The following is a 24,353-nucleotide window of genomic DNA, read 5'->3' on the forward strand; positions in this document are numbered from 1 at the left end:
ATTAACACAGGTATTTTATGTGTATGAATATGTGCTCTGTCCTTTTATTGCATTTATTACTTAATTTCAGAAAATGACCACTTTTTAAACATAGATCTTCTATTTTTCAAAACATTAATATATGAATATATAACCATATTCTAAGACAGTACACAAAATCAAGATTTTTTTTCTGTAGCCAAACATCTGCTAGGAATGTTAGAGAAATATAATACCATAATGGTTTTACCATTAATAGTGACTTTGGGTCAAGATTTCAAGGTGTGTTACCCATTCTAATTTATTCAGTTGCTCTCTCTTTTAATTTAATGTCAAGATGTGCTCTTAAGCCCAGACAGATGGTAGATATTATAGCACTAATCCCCATTTTACAGAGACAGAAACAGATTCTTTGAAATTTTTAAGAAGCAAGGTTATGCTCCTGAGGAGGGTCGATAGAAAGTTCACGATCCCTGCTACCCTATCTGGTCTCCAAGTCTCATTTGACCTGATAATCACCTCGCTGACCTAACAGCTGTACTGGGATGAGGCCTTGGACGGGCAATCATATCCATAACACACAAAGTCAAGTACGACTTGAGGAAGAGTGGATATGGCATCAAATGCAGATTTTATTTGTCCTTACCAAAATTTAGGAATAAGATATAAAAAGCTGCCATTTACTTAGAGACTACCATATAGCAGGCCGTGGGCTAACTTAAATATGCCAGACTTCCCAGTCTGGAGAGGTCTTCTCCTTTCAATACCTAAGTGCAAGCGGTCCCGCAGGGTAGCAGAAAGTCCAGGCTCTTAGTGGGCTCCCGCACAAGTATTCCCAGGAAGGCCCAGGAATTGTGTTTACTTCTCTTCTGCTCTGGTTGCTACCCTGAACTCAGGCAGGATGACTCAGTGATGCTTCCCTCACATGCCCCTCCTCCTCGGTCCCCTCCCTCCCAAGCATGCTTGCAGTAAAGCTAGGCTATAAGTAAGGTTAATGAGACTTTATTAAAGGCTTGAGGATGACGGGAATGAATTAAAGAGATGAAAAAAATAATTCTTACACCTGGCTTCATTCATTTATCTACGTGCCAAGCACTGTCTAGAACTAGAGGGTAAAGCAGTTAACAGCGCAGCTGTCACGTGGCCGCATTCAATAACTACTAGGTGAGAAAGCTCTGAGCCCCTCTCCAAGGTCAGCTGTATCTCTCTTCTTGTCCCCCAGTTTGCAGCCCTGCTGAGAGGGCACCACATTACCTCCCCGAAGGGCCATGCCCAGGAGCACTAGCCAGAGTGCCCACTCCAGCCCACCAAATATAGTGGCTTTTTTTTTTTAACTAGTGTGGTTGCTAAGTCTGACCTAGAATGGTACCATTAATAGATAATAGTTACTGAGATTTTATTATCAGAAATGAATCTCAGCAAATTAATTCATTTAATCCTTACAACCCTAGGAGAAAGGTGATATTATTAATTCTCCTTTCTACTCATTAGAAAAACAAGACAGAGAAACTTAAGTAACTTGCCCAAGGTCACAGCAATGCTAAGGAAGAGATCCAGGATTATGAGCCCAGGCAGCCTGGCCCCAGAGTTCATGCTTTTAATCACTATACAATATCACTTTCCGAAAACACACACACTCCGAAGAGGGACTTGCCAACCTTCAACTCTCTACCTCTAGGAATCTATTCTACAGATATACATGAGCTTAAAGATATGTCCAAAATGTTCATGGCAGCAGTGTTTGGAGTCACAAAATTTATCGTTAATCAGTAGAAGACAAGTTAATGTATGAAAAAATACATCTATACAATTGATTACTATACAGCTATTATTAAAACGAGGGATGCAGAGACCAGGTTTAATATGGTGTGCTAATTAAGCACATGTATTTATATCATCCCCTTTCTAAGGGACCATTAAGATAGTAGTAATGGACTTCTTTTAAAGGCTTAAATTCACAACACTAAAGAGAATAGGCCATTAATATAAAAGAAAACAACAAATTCCATAGAACAAAAAGCATATAAAGTATTAACTAATGAAAGAAAAACAGCCAGCATGCCGGATAGAACCCCAGGCGAGCTCTGGAGGTGGCTAGCAAGGACAGCGGAACTTAAGAGCAGGTCAAAAAATGTGGGAGTAATTGAAGGTCTGAATATGGAAGTCGAAAGTTTCCTATATCCTCCTCCATCTGCTACACGGCGAATAAATAAAAGGAATAAATGAATGAAATGACTAAATAAATGAATAAGTAAATAAAATAAAAAGGCGGTAACAGGGTCTTATCTAAACTTACCTAAACTATTTAATGAACTGTCTAATCAATTTTTTAATCAACTGTTTAATGAACTGTCTAATGAACTAGTAAGAGTAGCCGATACAGATGTCACTACTCAAAAAATAAAGACTCTCTTGGTTTTTATCTAGGATCCAACATAATAGCAGAAAGCTCCCTGACTATTAACTTAAAATGAACTGATCCGTTGATAAATCCCACAGAGTTCCTAGTCAAGCTTCAAACTCCTACCTCTTGTACAAGTACAAATAGATCACAAGACATTTGAGAAGAACTGCAACATCAATGACAGCGACCAAGGAAAACAAAGATCCTAGCAAGGACGAGTGAGGCAGTGGCAGTGGGCAGGCAACAATATCTGCCATTCAGAGTATGGTATAAGTATGCAGTAAACTGAAATGCCGCTGGATTCTGGATTCAGCGGGTGGAGAGTAAGGAGGCAGAATCTTTGCAGACGGAGACCAGGGTCATCTGTGTGCTGCAGTAGTCATGACAGGGATCCTGGGAAGTTTGAAAACATTAATTCACTCTGCTGTAAAAACTGTTTACGTAGCTATTATAATATAAATACTATTTGCATTTTTTAACTTTCAGAATTAATAGACAGACCAATAGTTGCACACCGGTGGCTCTCAAGCAAAATTAGTTCTCTATCTGTGTTTCATTTAGCCAATGACATTTTCAAAACTTTATTGCACCGCTGTTAGATCACAGGAACCACCACCACTCTCTGTATCTTCTGCTCATTCAGCTCACGAGTTTATATAAACAGAACTCTGAAGACATTAGAGTTTGTAGTTGAGGGTGGGTATTTGTTACTGTTGGTGCTCAGCCTCCTTTCCTCCTTTCTTTGGATAACAGCACCCTGGTTTCCTGCTGGAGGAGCCCCTTCTATGCTCTAGGTAGAGCTCCAGTCCTGGTTCCAGAGGTGGGGGGTAGATAACCAGCATACCCAGTCCTCTGCTCCCAGCAGTGGTCTCGGGGTTGAGCATGAGAACACATTGTTCCAATCAGAATGAATCCTCAAATTTGACTTACTGGATTTACTGGATTTGAACTTGAAAGGGTGAAAACCTGGAACAACTGCCGACACCTTGCCTCCTTGAAGGGAGAGATACTCAGAATGGGAGCAACAGAAAGCAGAATTTAAGAGTTGGAGGAGAGAGAGAAACGAGGTCCTAATAACATTTTTGGATTAAGTTTCGCATGAGGCTGCATCTTTTCCTACACTTTGCCATTATGCGAGCAAACTAATTTTTTTCTGCTTCATTTGCTTTGAGTTGAATTTTCTGTCACTTGCTACTAAAAGAGTCCTAATATATATATATGTATATATATATATTTTTATATAAGATAATATATATATATTTGATATCATGTATCATATATATATTTATGTATGTATGTATGTATGTATGTATGTATGTATGTATACCCTGCAGGTACCAGCAAGTAATAGAAGATTTCTTTGTGGTTACAAAATAGAATGAAAACGTTATCAACTTGACAATGGCAAATCAAAGGGAGAGCTGAGAGATTTTGAAAGATGAAGAGATTGTTGTGGAGGGGGTAATACAAGTGGAGAGAAGGAAGGGCTTATTAATATTCCTGTGCTTCAAAGTGAGAAGATGCTCCCTATAGTTGATGCAAAGAGAAATGGAGTTTTAAGTATAGTGTTCGAGGCCCTAGAGGTGACCAGAGGGGGAATTGTAAGTAGAGATGGAACGATAGTGGGAGGAGATAGGATGGAGTAAGTAGCTAAATGCTTACCTATCTTATTAGAAAATTAATAAACAATGTCTAAAATTGATAGAGACAATCATATTAGTGGGATAGATCCTCGTCATAGCAGGATGTCATAGATAATATTTTAAGACAATCAATTAAACAGAAGTATAAATATGTTACTTATAATATGGTGCTATCCATGAGAAAAAGTGAAGACAGAACTAGGTATAAGAGGCTGCCTTTGGGAGCAGGGCTAGAGGTGAGGGGATGAGGCAGGAGATGATTCTCTTCCATTGTAAACCCTTATGTGTGTTTTATATTTAAATCAGGTGCAAGTATTACTTTAATGTAGCTTTGTTTTTTTAAAAAAGGAATGACGTCTGTTTACATGTGGCAATACGGACAATCACTGATTGAGAGAGAGAATACGCACACTGTAGTTGACATATAACATTGTGTAAGTTGAAGGTGTACAATATGCCGATTTGATACACTTATGTATTGCAATATGACTACCACCGTAGCATTACCCAACATCTCCGTCTCGTTGCATAATTATCATTTGTGTGCATGCATTTGTATGTGGTGAGAACACTTAAGATAGTCTCTTAGTAACTTTCAATGCTGTGTATTAGATCCCCACAACTTAGTCATCTTCTAACTGGAAGTTTATACTCTTTGACCAACATTTCTTCAGTTTTCTTCCCCCCGCCCCCCTCCAGCCTCTGGGAACCACCATTCTATTCTCTGAGTTCAGCTTTTTTTTAGATTGAAAATATAAGTGAGATCACGCAGTATTTGTCTTTCTCTACCTGATTTATCTTACTTAGTGTAATGCCCCCAGGGTCTGTCTGTGTTGGCACAAATGACAGGATTTCCTTCTTTCTCATGACCGAATAATATTTCATTGTGTATATGTGTACACCATATCTTCTTTACCCATTCATCTGTTGATGGACACTTAGGTTGTTTCCATATCTTGGCTGTTGTGAATAATGCTGCAGTGAACATGGGAATGCAGATATCTCTTCTATGTCCTGTTTTTATTTCTTCGGATATATATCCAGAAGTAGGGTTGCTGGATCATATGGTAATTCTATTTTTAATATTTTGAAGCACCTCCATACTCTTTTTTCATAGTGGCTGAAGCGATTACATTTTCATCAACAGTGCACAAGGGTTCTCTTTTTTTCTATATCCTCGTCAACACTTGTCATCTGTTGTCTTTTTAATGATAGCCTAACAGGTGTGAGGTAGTATTTCATAGTGGTTTTGATTTTTCATTTCCCTGATAATTAGTGATATTGAGTACCTTTTCTTGTACCTGTTGGCCATTTGTATGTCTTCTTAGGAGAAATGTTTATTCAGTTCCTCTGCCCATTTTTTGATCAGAATGTTTGGGTTTTTTTGTTGCTGAGTTTTATGTATTCTTCATATATTTTGGATATTAACCCCTTATCAGACATATGGTTTGCAAATATTTTCTCCCATCATAGATTGCCTTTTCATTTTGTTGTTTGTTTCTTTTGAGGTACAGAAGCTGTTTAGTTTGATGTAGTTCCACTTGTTGATTGCTTTTGGTTCCATATCCAAAAAAATTGTTGCCAACACCAATGTCAAGGGGCTTTCCCCTATGTTATATTTTAAGTCTTTAATCCATTTCCAGTTAATTTTTGTGAGTAGTGTAAGATAGGGGTCCAATTTCATTTTCTGCATGTGATTATCCAGTTTTCTAAACACCATTTATTAAAGAGACTATCCTTTCCCATTGAATATTCCTGGCTCCCTTATCAAATATTAATTGACCGTATATGTGAGGATTTATTTCTAGGTGCTCTATTCTGTTCCGTTGGTCTATATGTATTTTTATGAGCATACCATACTGTTTTGATTACTGTAGCTTTGTAGTATCATTTGAAATCAGGAAATGTGATGCCTCCAAGATATATTTTGAATGACAAAAGCAAATTGAAAAACAAGTTATTAAATATGTGTGCATACCTATAAATATGCCCGTATAAATATAAACATATGTGTGTTTATATTTATAGAGAAAATTTATGAAAGTATGCCCAAGAAGTTAGTATATGCCCCTGGAGAGAAGATACTAAACATTCGGCATGGGAGGATGACACTTTTCATGATATGCCCTGTCGTAGTGTTTGACTTTTTTTAATCACATGCAAATATTAATTTTTTAATTTCAAAAAGCTAACATAGAAACAGCCCAAGGTGACATAGCGCCAGTGTAATCATTTCTAGACGGAGACTCAGATAAAAGTCAAGGATTTGGCTCAAATGACCCCTTTAAAGAGAAAATCAACAGGGCTGGTGTCAGTCACCTAAGAGTGAATGAAGTCATTCCATGCCATCATCAGAATTCCTTAAGAATATTAGTCATTTTCCGTATAGCACTTAGAGGTGAAACACTAACGCGGTAACTCATTTATGTAAACAACAGTTATTAAGAACCCCAAATATGGCAGATTATGAGTTAAGTGCTGCTATGGAGATACGCGTGAAACAACACAGGATCCCTGCGTTCCCGGAGCTCGAAGGCCGGAGGCAGCATGTGGGCGTGTGTGCCGAGTGCAGCTCTCAGAAATAAGTGCTGTAACGACGTGCGGGAAGGATGGCTGACCTCGCAGCCCATTCCCTTGTCGCCTTCCCCTTGGGGATCCCACCCATCCCTGCCCTGATACAACAGCCTCAGGAGGCACTGTCTTCCCCTTTACAAATCCAGCCCAAGTAAAGCCACCCCTGTCCCTTCTCGTCCATAGTTCAGCCAATACTAGTCTGCGATTGTGATGGTTGTTTTTATGTGTCATTTGGGCTACAGGATGTCCAGATAGCTGGTAAAACATCATTTCTGGGTGTATCTGTGATTAGCATTTAAATCAGTAAACTAAGTGAAGAAGAACCCCCCTCCCCAGTATGAGTGGGCATCAGCCAGTCAGTTGAGGGCCCAAATAGAACAAATAGAACAAAAAGGGCTAATTTGCTCTCTCTGTGTGAGGTGAGACACCCAACTTCACCTGGGACATCAGTGCTTCTGGTTCTCAGGCTTTCAGTTTCAGATTGGGATTTACACCCTTAGCTCTCCGATTCTCAGGCCTTTGATCTTGGGCTGAATTACAGCAGTGGCTCTCCTGGGTCTCCAGCTAACAGATGGCAGATGGTGAGGCCTCTCAGCCTCCACAACTGCATGAGCCAATTCCTATAATAAATCTCTTCTTTCATATGTCTGTCTATCTATCTTATTGCTTCCGTTTCTCTGGAGAACCCCGAGGTATACAATATATAGTGGTGTTTGAGAAGACTTTACTGATTACAAAAACGAATCACACCTCTCAAAAAATCTTTTGTTTTGTTTCCTTTTGTTACTGGCTGCTAGGTAACATCATTATCGGGGGCCCAGAGCCCCAGATCATCCCTCAGAGTCTCCCAAGGCTTCCTCCCTGCCTCCTTCCTGTCTAGTCTCCAAGTGGCAGTGATCATCTTACCCCTCAGGCCATCTAGACTCAGTAGAGGCAAGGCCCTGAGAGGGGAAGGAGCTCCCTCTTCCTCCTGAGAGCCCCCTTTCTAGTCAGTTGCTGTCCCAGGAGGATTGACTCTGGGACTTCCTTTTGTTCTAGGGCCTCAGCTCCCATCCCAACAAGACAAACGATAACAACAGAATTCATGAGTCCAGTATCAGACCCTAAAAGTAGCAGGAGGGGTTGGAGGAAGGACGGTCACCTCACCAAGACAGGAATGCTAAGGGAAGGGGCATGAAGCGGGTCACGCAGGTGTAAGGCCCAGAAACAGCTGTGGTTCTAGATCAGGCTAAGAACACTGTCATTGTTTGATTTCGCATCCTCTCCTCCCCATATTTATTTTAAAATCAAAGTGAATTAAAAATGAGGTTATACTTTCCTTTCTATATTTTCCTTTGGTAAAAATTTCTCAGATACTTTGAGACCACTGAAAATGCCCAAATTTGTTGCAAAATTAGTTTTGACTCTCACGGGATGTGCCTTGAACTAAGACTGCCCTATCCTCACATTTTCAGATTTCTTTACTCCTCTTTTAAATCCTCAAACAGAAATTCTAGCTGATTACTACGTGATCTTCCTTAGGGAGCAAAAGTAAAGTTTTTCTGCTTTCCACCTAAAAATACAGCCGACATTAAAAAAGATGCATCAGGGAGGCTGAAAAAAACAGACCTTTGCCGTTTGATGCTCAGCAAAGCTCCAGGCTTCGGAATTATATTGACATCATTATAGCTTCCATCAGTACTTCTGAGGAAATACTGATCTATCAGGTTCCTAATTGGCTTCCTTCAATGGGCCCTCGATCTTTGGGTGGATTCAGTGATTCCACAGATATGCCCACTTCTGAGCTCCTTTCAACATTATTCTTCTTGGTCCAAAGGCTGCCACTCAGGGGTATATTCTTCCTCCCTGGAGTGGCCATGAGAACAATTGGTGGCCTTTGGGGACAGTGCCGATGAGTTAATAAAGACCAATAGAATTATATCCTTATGACTGTGGCTAGTCCATCCCATCCCAGGTCATTATGATGTCTAGTATACAGATAGGGTCTGGATATCACATTTTGCTCTGGAAGTTTCAGAATGAAAGGCATCTGCCTTAAACCTCATGCCTTTTGTCCTTTCCCAGTAGTTCCCCGCAGGCAACGATTCCTCGGGTACCCACATCCCACCTCCCTTAGACCCTCCCCGTCCCAGTCTCTACCCTCCCTCGGGAGCAGCTGTGTTAGCCATACTTGTTTTCCTGCAGACAGACTGTGAGCAGGTGGTGACAAAGGAATGGGGAGGACAGGAACCCTGGCATTTTGGCCACAAATTAATCATCATGCTGTGTAATTTTTTAAAGGTTATAAAACATCATGTGTGATCTCATTTGTTAAATAAAGGGAAATTGAATTTGAAATAAAAAGCAAATGTGTTTCCGGATATAGTTCAAAGCACTAATGCAATTTCTAAATGACCGAAGAGTAGTAAAATAACAGTAAAAGAATTGAACTAAAGTAACAGTGAAATAATCGTCTTACTCAACTTTGGCTGCGATAACGAATAACAGAGGCTGGGAGTTTTAACCAGCGGACGTTTATTTCCCGTCGTGCTAGCCTGGGAAGTGTGAGATCGAGGTGCTGGCCCATTCGGTTCCTGGCACGGGCTCTTCCTGGGTTGGGGGTGGTCACCTTCTCACTGTGCCCTCACAAGGCAGAGAGAGATGCCTCACATGGTGTCACTTCCTGGTTCAAGCACACTAACTTCATCATGGCGCCCTGTCCCCATGACCTCATCTAAACCTAATTACCTCCTGAAGGCCCAATAATTTCAAGGGTTTAAATCCATAAAGGCAAAGAGGAAAGCAGAAGAATAGAAGACAAGAGATATAAAAGGAAACCGAGGGAGAGTGATAACTGTCTTAGTCGACTGAAAGCCAGATGTCTGAAAAAAATACAAGATAATAAGCTAATTCTTCTCCACTGAACTGCCCCTCCACTCCCCTCCTGCGCCCACCCTCTCAAAGGCTTAGAAACAGGAGGCACCGGGTAATTTGGAGGTTGGGAGGAATGAGGGATTATTTCATAATGTGTTAATTAGCACTTAGACACGATGTTCTTTCTCTAGTCCAGGCAGCCAGGGGACTGCTCCTTCCCCACCTCCAGGGAAGGCTAGACTTATTCTCTGGAGGAATCGAATCAGAAGGTTTCCGAGTTTGGGTCTAGGGAGAGAGGAAAGCGTGGAAATGAATGAGAAGAGCAAAGAAAATGAGAAGACGGGCTTGGGAGGTTCAATATCTGGTGAATAGAAATTCCAGAAAGAGAGAACACTGAAAATAATTGAAAAGAAATTACTAAGACAGGGAGTAATAATGAAGGGAGGGGAGGATATCGGAAGAGAGGGAGGAAAAAAGAAAAACTTAACCACTATCAGACTTTCATTGTCTTCTCCAATTCATTGATTTTCTCCAGCAATAGCTACCTGATTCCATATGCCTTATAATTACCGATTTACCCTTTTCAAAAATGTCTGAAACACTGACCCCACCCGCCTCCCGCAGTGCAATTCCTTCGCCAGCCTCTGAGCCCGAGTCCACACTGGGGAGACGGCTGACAGTGGCCGTACTGCCGCGGCCAAGGGTTCTCGCTGCTCCAGCGTCACCGGTTACGTGGTTCTCACGCCAGATGGCCGTAGGTGGACCGCCTTCGAAGCTCGATTGCAGAGTCTGCTGCCTAGAACCGCTTCTGCAGTGGACTGCTCAGGCTGGGTTCCCTGGCAGGCAGATTCCGAGACAGAGGTTTACCTGTGCAAAGTTTATCGAGGAGTGCTCTTGGGAGCGAGTTCTGTTGGGGAGGTAAAGAGACGAGATTGGGCAAAGAGTGAAGATGAACTTCAGTGCAGTTCCATCGAGGCTTCCGCTGATCCCGCGAGGACGTCTGGAGCTGGGGTGGCTCTTTGGAATGGTTCCAAACTCAGGCAAAGGGGGCTGGGCCTCGATATGCCTACACTGACGAGTTATTGAATACAGCCTGCCCCAGAAAGGGAGCAGGACTTTGAGCAAGGCAGCTCTTCAGCAGCGGGCAGTTCTGGGAGAAAGACTTACCTGAAAGCTGTAAGCCACTTACGCTCCCAGCAGCTGGAAGAATGAGAGCTTCAGCCCGAAGGGAGCGTCACACTGCATCGTTCGTGCGTACTCCTGGGAGATCTTGGAACAATTTGAGAGTAATTTGAGGAAGGAGAGAAGAGAAGGCCAGAGTTGCTATATAATAGATATAGGGGTACACTCAGAGACGTGTTACTGTGTGGTTACCGTTATTACCCTATTCTTATAGCTCAGGAAATGGAAATCACATATGGCTTATTATTTGCCCCTAACTTGCACAAAAACTGTGAAACTAATATGTGTGTATGTATGTACATGCATATATACATGTGTGTGTATATATATATGTGTGTGTACACATATATTCTGTAGATACAGTTTTGTATCTTCAGAAACAAATGTATACAAACCCATCTGTATACATGGGTTAGTATAAATACATACGGATTCCTCAGTTCCGCCACTGAGAGGACGTAGAAGTAGTGACATCCGGGTGCCATGGGCACAGCTAATTCCAACATCCTGGTTTCTAAGTACCATTCTCCAATTAAAGGAAACAGGGCTCTTTGGCACAGTGATTGGGGCAAAGGAAATACCAAATGAGCCTGGAGCATCTTATGGTACTCGCAGAAAGTAAGGAAGTATGAAAAAGAGTGATGGCGTGTTAAAAGAACACAAAAGCCGACCTGCAGGAGCACCTGATGGCTGAGGCTGGAACAAATCAAGCAATAAAATCAATAATGATAATATTGGGTTATAATTCTAAGATTAATATCCATGAGACCATACTGGTATAAATAAGTAATTGAATAAATAAATAGAAGGGAAGGGACGACTCTTCCTCACTGAATACAAATTCATAAAGACAGAAATGAGGGAGATAGAAAATCACCATTGGAAAGCCATACGGACTGAGGAGAATTACTGTGAAATAAGAGATCATAATTCCCAAAGGAAGGGATTGTCCACCACAACATTTACGCTTTCCGAGGCTATATTTTGGTTACTGTATCAGTCAGGATCTAAGCAAGCAACAGATGGTATGCTCAGAATGCGCAATTGAAGGAGCTTAATGAAGGACTGTGGACAGAGATGCGGGCAGGTTGAAGGGAACCAAGAAAGGAAGGCAAAGCATCCTGACCCGTGGGTCTGAAAAGGCAAGGTGGCGGGGAGGGTACCATGGCCCAGAGCCAAACCTGGAAGCGGGGTTGCCTGACAGGAGTGCAGTGGTAGAGAGATGTACCCACTGCCCAAACTGCAGTGACACAGACGGGGAATGGGAACGATAAATATCCACCTCTCACTCTCGTGACCTCCTCTGGTGCCTGCCATTGGCCAAGTCCAACAAGAAGCCAGGAGGCGGCAGTGCACAGAGATCAGCCTCCTGGGAAACACAACAGGGCAAGAAGCACGGATAGAATGCTTCTGGGAGGACACATGGAGAATGTGTTTATATAGATCAGGAAAAAACTCATGAAATTTAATTTCATTAATATGCGTTATGAGTTAAATGGTGTCCCCCCAAGAGATGTGTTGAGATCTTACCTCCAGGACCTCAGAATGTCACCTCGTTTGTACATAGGGACATCGCAGATGTAATTAGTAAATATGAGGTCATACTGAATTAGGGTGGCCCTTTCATCCAGTATGACTGGGGTCTTTAAAAGAAGGAGAAGAGACAGAGAGACAGACACACAGGGAGAATGTCATGTGACATGCAGAGATTGGAGCGATGCTCCTACACGCCAAGGAACAGCAAGGATTGTCAGCAAACATCAGAATCCGAAGAGCCAAGGAATGATTCTCCCCAAAAGGCTTCAGAGGGAGCATGGACCTGCCGACACCTTGATTTTGGACTTCTATCCTCCAGAACTGTGAGACAGTGCATTTCTGTTGTATTTAAGCTACCTGGTCTGTAGTACTTTGAGACAGCAGCCCTAGGAAATGAATGCAGTGTGTTTACATGAATAGGGGAAGATCGTGAATTTTAATTTCTACCACACAGAAAACTTTTGATCTAGTGAAACCCACAATTTTTCTGATAGTCTTTATATTTCACTTTTGAGAACAAGTGATTTCAAAGGTGTAAAAGATCTAGTTTTAAAGCACGCTATCACCGAGGTTTTTGCATGTACATCATCAGTGCTGGCAATGAGAATGGACATCGATATAGACCGTTTCAGAACGCTTGGCTTCAAAGAGCAAATTATACCTGATATACTTCATTTACTCATGCAGGAAATGACTGATAACACATTAAAAATGTCAACAACTAAGATTACTACCGAATGGCTTTTTATGTTTATTCACAATTAACCAGAAATTGAAAATTTAAAAACAAATTCCCAAGCAGAAGTTAATAATTTTTATTATATCACAGTTATCCTCAGCCTTTATTGGATGTTATTTTTACTCTCCCGAGCATCTTATATCTGCCGGCACAGCTGGAGAGAAGACTGAAGCATGCAGGCTGCATCTGCTACTTGTGGGGAATTATCAGGGAGTAGCAAACTATTGATCTAACGAAGACCAAATGTGTTTTGAAGATTTCTCAGTAGACTGCCATCTGCTGGTTGGAAGATCACATCTGTGTATGAACTTGTTTCTCTTATGTGCTAGTTTTTGAAAATATTTCATTTTATTAAAAATAATAAAACATATATTACTTTTTTTAAATTCCAAGAGATATAAAGGGAAAACAAGAAACCAAGATGAGGCCACAATTTACCTGCTCAGGTTACTCTGGTTGACATATTTTAATAAAAGTAATGTATGTATTCAGTTAGAAAATGCAAACTACATAAGAAAAAATGCCATATCAAAAATAAAAACTTCACATAACTTTCAGTCCTTCTCCCCAGAGCAATTTACAGCTCAAATTTTAGTTCACAGCATAGAATCTATCATCTCTCTGAGCAAAGGGGAGGATTTGAAACACATAAGAATATAGAACAGAGAGCTTCTTGCCTATGTTTTTTAAAATACATGTTTAGATAATATGGCATTGTCTTATAGTATAGGAAATCGAAGGTAAAGAGGTAGAGACAATTCATAAGATATTTTGTCATAAAAGAAAACAAATATGAAACAATAGCTGGTGATTGTTTAGGAGGGTTTAGGATTTGTTTTTTGTTTGGAAGATAAAACAGTCAGATTGCATTAGGGGCCAGACTAATGGCCCCATTTTAACTCAATCATTTCTTTAAAGGCCTTTTCTTCAAACAGTCACATTCTGAGATACTGGGGGTTAGGGCTTCCAACATCTGAATTTGAGAGGAATATAATTCAGCCCATAGCAAATTGTGAATTTTATGTTATGTGTATTTCATCACAATTAAACATTAAAAAAAAAAAAAGCATATGTGGGTGTGAATGGGGATGATCCAGAAGAGGGGAGGGACCCAAGGATGCAGGAGAGAGAAGGGTGCAGGTGAGAAGGGTGCACGGACTGCTCATCGTTTGTAGCAACAGAGAAAGCAAAGTGTCCAAGTCCAAAGGCAAGAGCGTTGGTGGATTCGACGGGGAAAGTCGAGGATGTTCCCTGGGGTCACGTCTGTTTCCTCAGTTGGAATGAAGGTCATCACCACCTGAGAGGGAGGACCAGTGCTGGAAATTTAGGAAAGAACAGAAGACGCAAAACGACCTCCTCCGAGAGCAGAGTGTTCATCGACTCAGGGAATGAGGTAGGACCGCCAGGCACACTGAGGCCTCCTGCAGTTGACACTCACGCAGTCGATGTGGGACAGTCCTCATGGTTGGATGCCTTTCTCCAGCCACATTCAGCTGGAGGCAGCCAGAGATAGATTTCATCAGGGTTTGCCAGCAGAGCACTGGGCGGGGATCAAAGGAGTTGAGGATATATGCAAAGCAATGATTAAAACTGCTTAGCTTGGTGAGAAAGGAAGTAAGGGTATAGGGCAGGGGTGAGGGATTTAAATAAGGTAAAGAAATGGGCTATGTCCAAATGCTTGCTAAGTGACGAAACCAGCAAGGCCAGCAAACCTGCTGAGGTGATTCTTGGCTTTAGTTCCTCCCTATCCCATGTCATCGTCTCCCTTGATAGGTTCCTTTCCTCCTTCCCTCCATCTGGGCCTCACATGGAGTTTATATCAACTAATACGCAGCAACACATTTGCTGAAAAAGTTGAAAAGTTATTTATGTTTTAATCACACACTTTCTTTTTGGTGGATAAAATCTTCCAGACACAAAGGTCTCAAATATCTAAGAGTGAAATTTCAAACCACTAATAGACAGGGAGGAACAAATTTTCATCAGAATACCTAGCACATACTAATATATTTATTGAATGAATGAAAATATAAAGATGACAGTGCCAGAACTGGGCCCTAAACTGGTGAGTTTGATGGGCAAGGACATAAGTAATGGGAAGATCAGTGGGTCCGTAGAGGAAATATTTGAAGGCTGCAAAGCCAACTTGAACTTGGACTAGTATCCTTTCATTGGTTATGTGGTAAAAATTCTGAGAAAAAAAAAAAAAAGCTAACTTTTACATGTTGTTCTCTACCCATTTCCTCCCCTGGCACAAATATAGTGTTATGTAATCGTTGAGAAAATATTTACAAAATGACCAAGCATGTGGTCAGTGGACCGGCCAGATGAACTGACACCAACATCAAAGTCAGGACAGAAGGGATGGGAAGCCCATGAGTCAGTGTGTGCACATCTCTTAGGGCGGCGATTCCTCATATCCTGTGCATCCACCCTGGAGCCACATTCGCTCTCCCAAACCCCTAGCCCCGGAGAAGCTTCCGTGGAGTAGCAGGTGAATAGGAAAGGCTTGCAGTGCTGTTTCCCCCACATCTGGACTTCAGCCAGCTTCCTCAGCTTCCGCAGCAGGCGACGCATTGTAATCAGAGAGTGAGGAAACCTGCTCCCTGGCCTTCTGCGCCTGGGAAGGAAGGAGCTGTCACGACAGAAGTGCCCACCAGGAGGAGTGCATGGTGCATTGTCCGCGTGGTGGAAGCGTAGACCCTGGCCTGCCTGCCAACTGCTTTGTGGGGTTGTCGTACTGCTGGGTCCAGCCAGCAGTACAAATCTGAAATCTGTCTGTGGAGACCTCTCAGTTAGCCACTGGATTATAGCCCCTTAGTAGAACAGTCAAGATTCATTTAAAACAATACAGGCATGGAACTCTCAGCTGGCACACCCACCACCAGAGCCGGGTGGGGAGCTCTTGGCTCTTGACCTGCACTGGCCGAAGTGAGTCAGAAGCACTGGGGGTGAGAAAATAGCAAGCACGGTTGGGAAATCGGTTGCATCCAGAATTAATCGAATACATGGAGGATAATGGGAGCCAGGCTTCTCACTGATGAAGAGGGGAGGTACAAATATGGAAAGGGGAAGACTGGAATAAGTCATGTGATGTTGGACTGCAATGGGAAGTGTCGGCATGAGCACAGGGTCTCTGAAATTCATAGAGAGAGAGAGAGAGAGAGAGAGAGATAGTAAATGTATATATGTGTATATACAGCTCTCCCCACTGAGAGGACCCAGAATCGATGGCACCCAGGTAGCACCAAGGTCTTTTAATGCCTAAAGCTTGACTTCCAAATATTATTCTCAACTGAAAGGAACTAGAGCTCCGTGGAGAAAGGCTGATTCCAAGGCTGGAGCAGGGAAAGTATCAGATGAGCCGAGAATTTCTCATGGTAGGAAATAAGGAAGTTCTCAAAGATTGGTGGGGACAGGAGCTTGAAAAGGCTCTCACTGGCCAAATCTGGGCCAGTCTGAGCATCAAAGTAAATAATGCTAGTAATGGATTATAATTCATTCAATAAAACAGGAATTTGTGAATCTGTACTGATATAAATAAATAAGAAGAAAAAGCTCTACTTTATAGGGGAATACCAATTAATAAGTGTGGAAGGAATGGTAGCGTTGTATAATTATTTATCTCCCATCTTAATAATAATTGGGTCTAGTAAGAAGCAGCTGTGGGTGCCAAAATGAATGGATAAAGGTCTAATGAGGAACCAGATACTTACAGTCTTAAACTATCTCCCTGCAAAATACTTATTAACATCTTAATGAGTACTTATCAATACTTGTTAATATCCCAACACAAAGTACTTACTAATTTGCTGTGGAAAAACCTGACAGACACTGTCTTAAGCAAATGATAAAAGTCAACATCAGCAGTGATAGCTTAAATCAGCATCGTGTACCTTCTGATGCCATGCACTGAGAAGGGCTCACCTCTGTTTCTGTGACATTCCCATAACGTTCCGGAATCTGATCATGACAAAACATCAGACACCCCCAAGTTGAGGGACCTTCTTCAAAGTAACTGGTTTGTATACTTTACAAATGTGAAGGTCACGAGAGATAAGACTAAATAACTTATTCCAAACTGAAGATGGATAAAGAGACACGCCAGCTACATACATGCAAGGCACAATTTCCTAATTTTGGTAGCTATGTAGGGAATGTTCTTTAAGGAACTACACGTTGAGGTATTTAGAGGTCATGGAGCGTCACACCTCTTGCGACTTAATTTCAAATGGTTGAGATGGAAAATATGGTGGAATGTTAACAGTTGGCGACTGAGGGAAAGTATATAAGACTTCTGTGTACTACTCCTGAAACTAAAATTTTTCTCTAAGTTTAAAATTATTTCAAAGTAAAAAATTACCCAAAAGTATGTGATAAAATTAAACACCAACTTTTAACAGAAATAAATAAAGAATGCATGTATGGAAAGAGAAACAGAGACAATCGGAGAGACAGAGAGAGAAAAGGAGAAAGGAAGAGAGAAGCATTATTTGAGACATTTTGCTATACTTGTGTACATACACAGGAGTTTTGTTGCTGTTTTAAAAACTGGGATCGCGTTATTCAAACTTTTGCAACTTGCTTTTTCTTTTTTCGCTTAAAAATACATCTCAGAGATCTTTCCACGTTGGGATAGATAAATCTACCTCAGTTTTTTTCATCGTTGCATACAATCGCCTTATTTTGATAATTCTATCATTTTTAAACCAACTCCCCATCCAAAGATATTTAAGTTGCTACCTAATATTCTTTAAAACATTTATTTTCTTCTTAAACTGTACTACTAGATAAGATCATGTACTTAAAGTCAGCATGTGAATGACTGCAGATCATAGGAGGAAAAAAATCTTCGGACTTGGGTTACCCAGGTATTCCAAAATAATGACAAATTCAAGGCAAGGTTTTCGCTGATGGACAAAATCAATAAGACCCTTCAGTGAGGTCTGAATTTTCCATGTGCCCTGTCTCTGGCAGTGCCACTGGCCAATTTTCAAGATGTCTTATTCCTTTCTCACTTTTAAAACTATATTTTATTTTAATTTAGGAGGCCTCTTTGTCAGCGTGCTTAGGAATGGGCGCTGCGGTTTCTTTCCCCATCCCGTGGCTGTGAACGTTTTACAGAACGCGTTGCACGTGTGAGAGATTATTCAGGCATAGTCGTAATCAGCAAAAACGTTTTGTCTGCTGTGTGCGTTGCTAAAGAAGTTTCTCCCTTGACATACTCCTTGGGAACAGCAAAGTTTCTGCATGCATGTCATTATTCTGACAGAAGTGGGAGAGGCACCCACGAAAGAGCGAAAGAGCGTAAGCTTCCCAGCGCAGACGGAGATGGGGTGGAGGCGTTTGTGGCGCCATCGCCATGCCAACATCCCAGGGAGCCGGTTATGCGCAGCAGGAGCAGAGGTTGGACCAGGACAAGCATTTAAAGTCTTGGACGTTTCTCTTGCAAAACTGAACCCCAAATCACCTGGGAATCACTGGATATATAAGGCATGGTTTACATGCATAAACAGAAGATAAGCTTGTGTGTGGTTATCTTTGTGAGGCTTTTGCTTTTGTACAGTGGGGCAAGTGAAGCTGAGAAAAAGGGTATCCTTGGGGTCTTGCCTGTTTTCATTTCCTAGTCATCAAAGAGTCAAGATCTTAGGAATAAAAAGTTTGTAAGTGCCACTGCGCCAATTATCCCTCGACTCAAATCACACGTGATGGTCACTTTAAAAACATTCAGTTATCAAATCATCATTATTCTTACAGCTACAGAAAGAATTTAAGTTAACTGCAATGATTAGTAAAAGCATTTAAGTGGCTTTTGTTTTTTTAGTCAAGTATTTACTCATGAAGAGCTAGGTTTAAAATTAAGGCACAAATAGGCTTTTAAGCAAAGCACAACCATAGTTACTCATTGATTTTCTCATACATTCTATTACATACTTCCCCCTCCCTCCAGAAGAGAGATATGTATTTCAGAATGTGTTCCAATAAGTACAGGTTATTTGAAAATGATTAATACATAGGAAAAGGTCAACCCCTATGTTTTCTAACAGTTTAAACAAGTGAAAAGCAACTCTTCGAAATAGAACAATAGAGTATCACATTATATTATTTTCTTTGCCTAATAGAAAAAGGAAGGTAGATGGGGAAATTACTAATAGTCAAACTAGTTCAAATAAAGCACAACTTACAAAGTGCTTCATCTGCTTTGCTGAGTTTCAAGAGTTTTAATAGGCATTTTAGAGACATATGCTGATGAGTAAATTTCCTAGGCGTTCCCAGAGAATTGATAGATGTGGCTGCAATAAAAAGATCCAAGAACATATTCATCATAATTGTTGGACAAGATAGTTGACCTAAATTCTCCTGCATCTCACATGATGCAATAGCATCATAGAGGTGTGTAGAATTAAAGGATGCTCCAGAAATATCGAGTCACCCCAAATAAAGAGGTAGCCCCCTACTGATCACAGGTGTCATTCCAGAACACGATTCATTATTGAATTCCAATCACTTTCAGTCATTTCAGTCATTTTTATTTGACTATTTCTTTCCATTCCTTTAAGAACTCAGAGGCACGAGGTGTGAATGTGCCAGCCTCCCAAAGATCACTTGAAAGTCCTAGTTTCCAGATGATCAAACTCTCTCACCCTGAGTTTCTCAACCCAAAAGTTATATCCAATCCAGAAGTCAAGTGACCTGAATTCATTTCTGGGCCTCAGTGGGCAAGTCACTAAATGTTGCCTCTGCCTCACTTCCTCATCTATAAAATGAGCCAGTACTCATCACACCTTCAGGTAGAATGATGTGACGATAAAAATATTTAAAAGAAAAGTGCCATTCAGATTCAACTAATTCCCTTGAGGTGTCCGTGCCGAGCCCGGCTCCCTTACATATTTTACATGTATTTTTCCATTTAGTCCTCTCAATGACCCGGTTAGGTAGACATTATTAGCTGCATTCTAAGATGAAAAACTGAGGGTCAGAAGAGTTGAATGACTCTTCTCAGATAGTCATAGGCAAACCAAGGATGCAAATTCCAATTCAATACTCTTTCCATCTTGTTATTTCTACTTCTATCTTTGTTTATTCGAGATACTATTACAGTAATAAGATTTTCCAATAGAATGAAACTTTGGGGAACCACCAGTAAACTGTATCAGAGAAAGCAAAGGTCATTCACAAAGTCAGGGTCTGAACTAGGCTTTTGAGCACTCATAGCCGAAGGTCAAGGTGCTGTGATACAGAACTTTCTGGTATGGCAAAAGTATATACATATGAATATAATCTGGAAAGGAGAAAACTCCGGACTCATTATTTATTTATTTTTTTTAGGCAAGGCAACCCTTCGTTGACCTCACAGATTGTGAGGACCTTTTCAGCTTACAATCCCTTATTTTTTATTTTTTACGTCTACAGCACCTGGTCTTCCTAGGTGGTCTCCCATCTAAGTACTAACCAGGCCCAACCCTGCTTAACTTTCGAGATCAGATGGGATTGGGCTTGTTCAGGGTGGCATGGCCGTAGACTCCGGACTCATTCTGAAAGAAACAAGGAACTTACTAATTTAGGACTGAGAGAGAATTAGAGATATATGAGAAGTAAATATTTGGCTGACAGTGGAAGACTGGTAAATGAGGGGACACCTGAATTCCTGGGATGGACACACCAGGAATGATATCTAGCAGGCGAGCAAGTTCACTGCCTGCTAGAAACTGCACACCCCTCAGAATGTATTTGTAACAGCTCCATCACGAAGGCGCCAACATTTGATCTGTTCTTTCCAAAATAGCTTTTAAAAAATTCAAAAGGAGAAAAGGCAAGAGCCCTGTAAACAACGTCTTCTGTAAATGCTACAGCTATCGGGCAGTTGGTTGCAAAGTCTGAACAGACTTTCAGTCCAAAGAGAGAGAAGTGTCACCACAACCGACCTACCTGTTCGGAAGGAAGACAGCATGGCAAGCAGTTTCCTCCGTGGGTGTTTAAGGCTTAGCCTGCACCGTGCTCTGGGAAGGCGTGTAGCCAAAGAAAGAAGCCGAGCACCTGGAGTCCTCAGTTTCCGATCCCCTCACCCCCTTCCCCCACCCCAGTGCTTTTCAACACCTTTCCAGGAGAAAGAAGTTCTGTCTAAGGGAGACTAGTCCAGGGGAGGTAGAAGTTTCATCAAAGAAGACCCAAAGTCTAAATTAATTAATGATCAATAACTACAGAATTACAGTGCCACAATCTCTCATCCAAGATTCAGAAGTCCAAAAAGCTCTGAGTATAAGCACTTCTTTTTTTCTTTCTCTTTCCTTTTTTTTTTTTTTGTAATTCACTTGACAAGCAAAACCTGACCTGACTTCTCCTGGTGAAAAAACCTGATCTGGGTTTCTAGGAGGCTGCTACAGGGTGCTGCCCCAAGCTCCCAGGACATTATGATATGTTTATGTACCATACTGTCTTTCCAGAATCTGAAAAAAATGGATTAATTCCAAGAATATTTAGCTCCACGTATTTGATAATGGCTTGTGGGCCTGTATTATAGGTCTTTATGTGTTCTTTTTTCTTTCTTCTCTTGTCCTAAATGTTGGTTAATCCATCTCTGACACTGTATAACCGACTAATCCACAGTCCCTTAATAAGCAGATATACGTTCACAGAAAATGCACGGCGTGCCAGACCAGGTGTGTTACCTGGCCGGGCCAACCACCAAACTTTGGAAGAGCCAGACAGCACATCAGAAAACTAGCACCCCTGGGAGGGAGCTGCAGAATCGGGTATACGGAGGGCACGAAGGCAGCCTCGCGGGGGGAACACATGGAAAGCTGGGGAAAATACTGCCTTACAGCTGATCCCCTTCACTGACAGCTAACAACCTTACTTCTGTTGACTATCGCATTTAAATTTTTAATTTATCAGTCTCACACATTAAAATTTTAATTTAAATCCTGGCGAGCTTTAGGATGTCAACACCAGGGGTGCCCGCACGATCCTAAATTCTCAAAGTTTTTGTCAGGGAAAAGCATACCACACACAAACAGAAAACTTCATAATGTATACTACCCATTCCCTGTTCTCTGTCTCTCTTGGCAGAATTATTTTATTTCAAACACACTGTGAAAGAACGGGCACCTGCCCATCATTTCTTCCGGTTGAGACTCAAAGGATAAAAACTCAGATATCTCCTTAGAAAAGACACTTACCAAGACCTGCCCAAAACCACAGACAGGGCCTCTGGATCCCAGAATGCTCTGCTGTTTTTTAGGGATCTGATAGTCAAATATTCTTCTTGTTCTATATGCCAAGCTAGTTCTAAATTTAACACTTCAGTGGAACGTCGATTACAGATATCCATAGTCAAATAAAGAACTACAACTTTTAAGTTGTGCTCTAAATGTTATATTTAGTCTCCCACGTGTATTTAGGAATGAAAGTAGACCATCTGCTTAGAATAATTTTAGCAAGATCTCGCGTGATTTTTGAAATGTAGAGTAGATCAAGAATAATGTCTGCCTCAGACCAATACTATTTAAATGAAAGTTTTTAGCCCAGAGTTTTGTCACTTCTGTAGGAATGTCTCTCTAAGTCATGTGTGCTTTTGAATTTTGAGTAAACACACACACACATACACACACACACACAATGCATGCGCACACACAATGAGAGGAAGTCATTCAAAATGAAAATAGAAAAATATAGCTACTTCTTATCAAACCAAAAAAAGAAGAAAAAGACATAAGTGTAGGCATTTATGAAAGAAGCAAATAGCAAGGAAGGGGAAGAGTTATTTAGGGTATGATAACCAGGAATTATAACTAAAATTCAAGGGAAGGAAAAGTTTATGCTGTGTGGCAGAGGTGGCTTGTGGCCACAAATTATTTCTCCCTTCTTCCTCACTGAAAAAAATCCCGATTTTATTTCGGCAGCAATGAACTCAACCAAAGAATAGTATTTCCCAAACTCCCTGGCGGCTAGGTTTTGGCACATGATTAAGTTCTGGTCAGCGGCATGTAGGCAGAGCATTGAGCAGGACGTGGAACTCGGGGGTGTGTGTGAGGGTGGAGGGACTTAGGAGGGGAACAGGGCAGGCTGCCCTAAGGAGGCTGGCTCAGTTTAGAGGCAGGTCTTCTCATGCTTTCTCCCTCTGGAACAGAGTTCCCGCAGCCACTTCGGACCACGGTGAAGAATGGGACCCAGCACCAGGATGTGAAGCCAAAAGGTAAGAGCTGAGTCCCTAATAACTGTGGAACTGCCGTGTTTACCCTGGACTGGCTATCTCTGGACTTCCTTTACACGAAAGAATCAACTCTTGTGAGTTCATTGTTGTTCATTTGTGTTTTGGTCATTATTGTTTTATTCAGCTCTGTCATGAACCTAACTGATTAAGACTGGCAGAAGGCAAAAATAAATCAGTCACAGGTTCATGACTCAGGCCCTTACTACTCGGTGTGTGGTCTATGGAGGAGCAGCATGGGCATCACAGGGGGCCTTAGAAATGCAGAAGCTCAGGCCCCTCCCAGGCCTACTGATTCATAAGTTTAGCAAGATCTCGGGGGATTTGTATGCACAGTTTGAGAAGTTTGCTGTAGCACTGACTTAGAGTAAATGCCCTCTGAAAAACCAGACTAATATCATGGATCTGAATAGCTGCTGGGCTGTGTTCTTATTACCTAAATCTATATCCTGAAAAAAATGACACTCAGAAATACGCCCCGATTTTGAGCTCAGACAACAAACGTGCTATTCTCAAATGACGACTTTCTCAGTAGGATCAAAATGTACAAAAGAAAAATAAGTATAAGTTTATAAAAAGTAAAAAACCTAAATTTGGGCATTTTAAAGATATCATTCATAATAAAGTAGGGTGCTTTACACATAATGATTAAGCTGCCAGTCCAAAAACAATAACCCTTTCGGCCATGTATTACACCAAAGCTTTCTTATTCTCATTTTTAAATTACTAACCACTAATCAATTCTCTGACAAGTTTGGTTATATCCCAACTGTCCAACTAAAAATTTGTTTACCGATGCAACATTTAAAACTGAAAATTATACTTTCAGTCTGGAAAATTTCTCCTCCACTCCCCAAAAGGAATCCCAATGCAATTCTTTAAATGAAGATGTTTAAATCAACTAATTTTAGTTAATTTTCAGATATTTTTTCTATGGCAGTATTTTAGATTTAATTTACATACAATAAAATGCCCAGATCCATCGTACTGCTGGGTGAGTCCGACAATCATATTCCTCTGTGTAGCCACCATGTAGGTGTCAGACCTTCCATCACCCCGGAAGTTCCCGCACGCTGTTCTGCAGCCCTTCCCTACCTCCGCCCGCACACAGGGGCAGCCACTGCCACAGTGGGATCCTGTTCTTATGCGGCCAGGAAATGGAGCCACAAATGATTTTACACTCTAAAGTCGATAACATAGCACTAAGAACCATAAAGCTCCATGTTGCCTGCA

The 24,353-nt window shown here is 41.3% G+C and overlaps 1 non-coding gene across 1 annotated transcript; it reads right to left on the bottom strand.

Annotated features, from left to right (window-relative positions):
* Nucleotides 1–20,314: 20,314 nt before the first annotated feature.
* Nucleotides 20,315–20,433, bottom strand: LOC120614782 (5S ribosomal RNA). The gene has a single exon (XR_005656074.1). It is a non-coding gene; the product is annotated as a 5S ribosomal RNA (ribosomal RNA).
* Nucleotides 20,434–24,353: the final 3,920 nt, after the last annotated feature.

This window comes from Pteropus medius, unplaced genomic scaffold (genome assembly GCF_902729225.1).
Source record: "Pteropus medius unplaced genomic scaffold, Ma_sr-lr_union100, whole genome shotgun sequence".
Lineage (NCBI taxonomy): Eukaryota > Metazoa > Chordata > Mammalia > Chiroptera > Pteropodidae > Pteropus > Pteropus medius.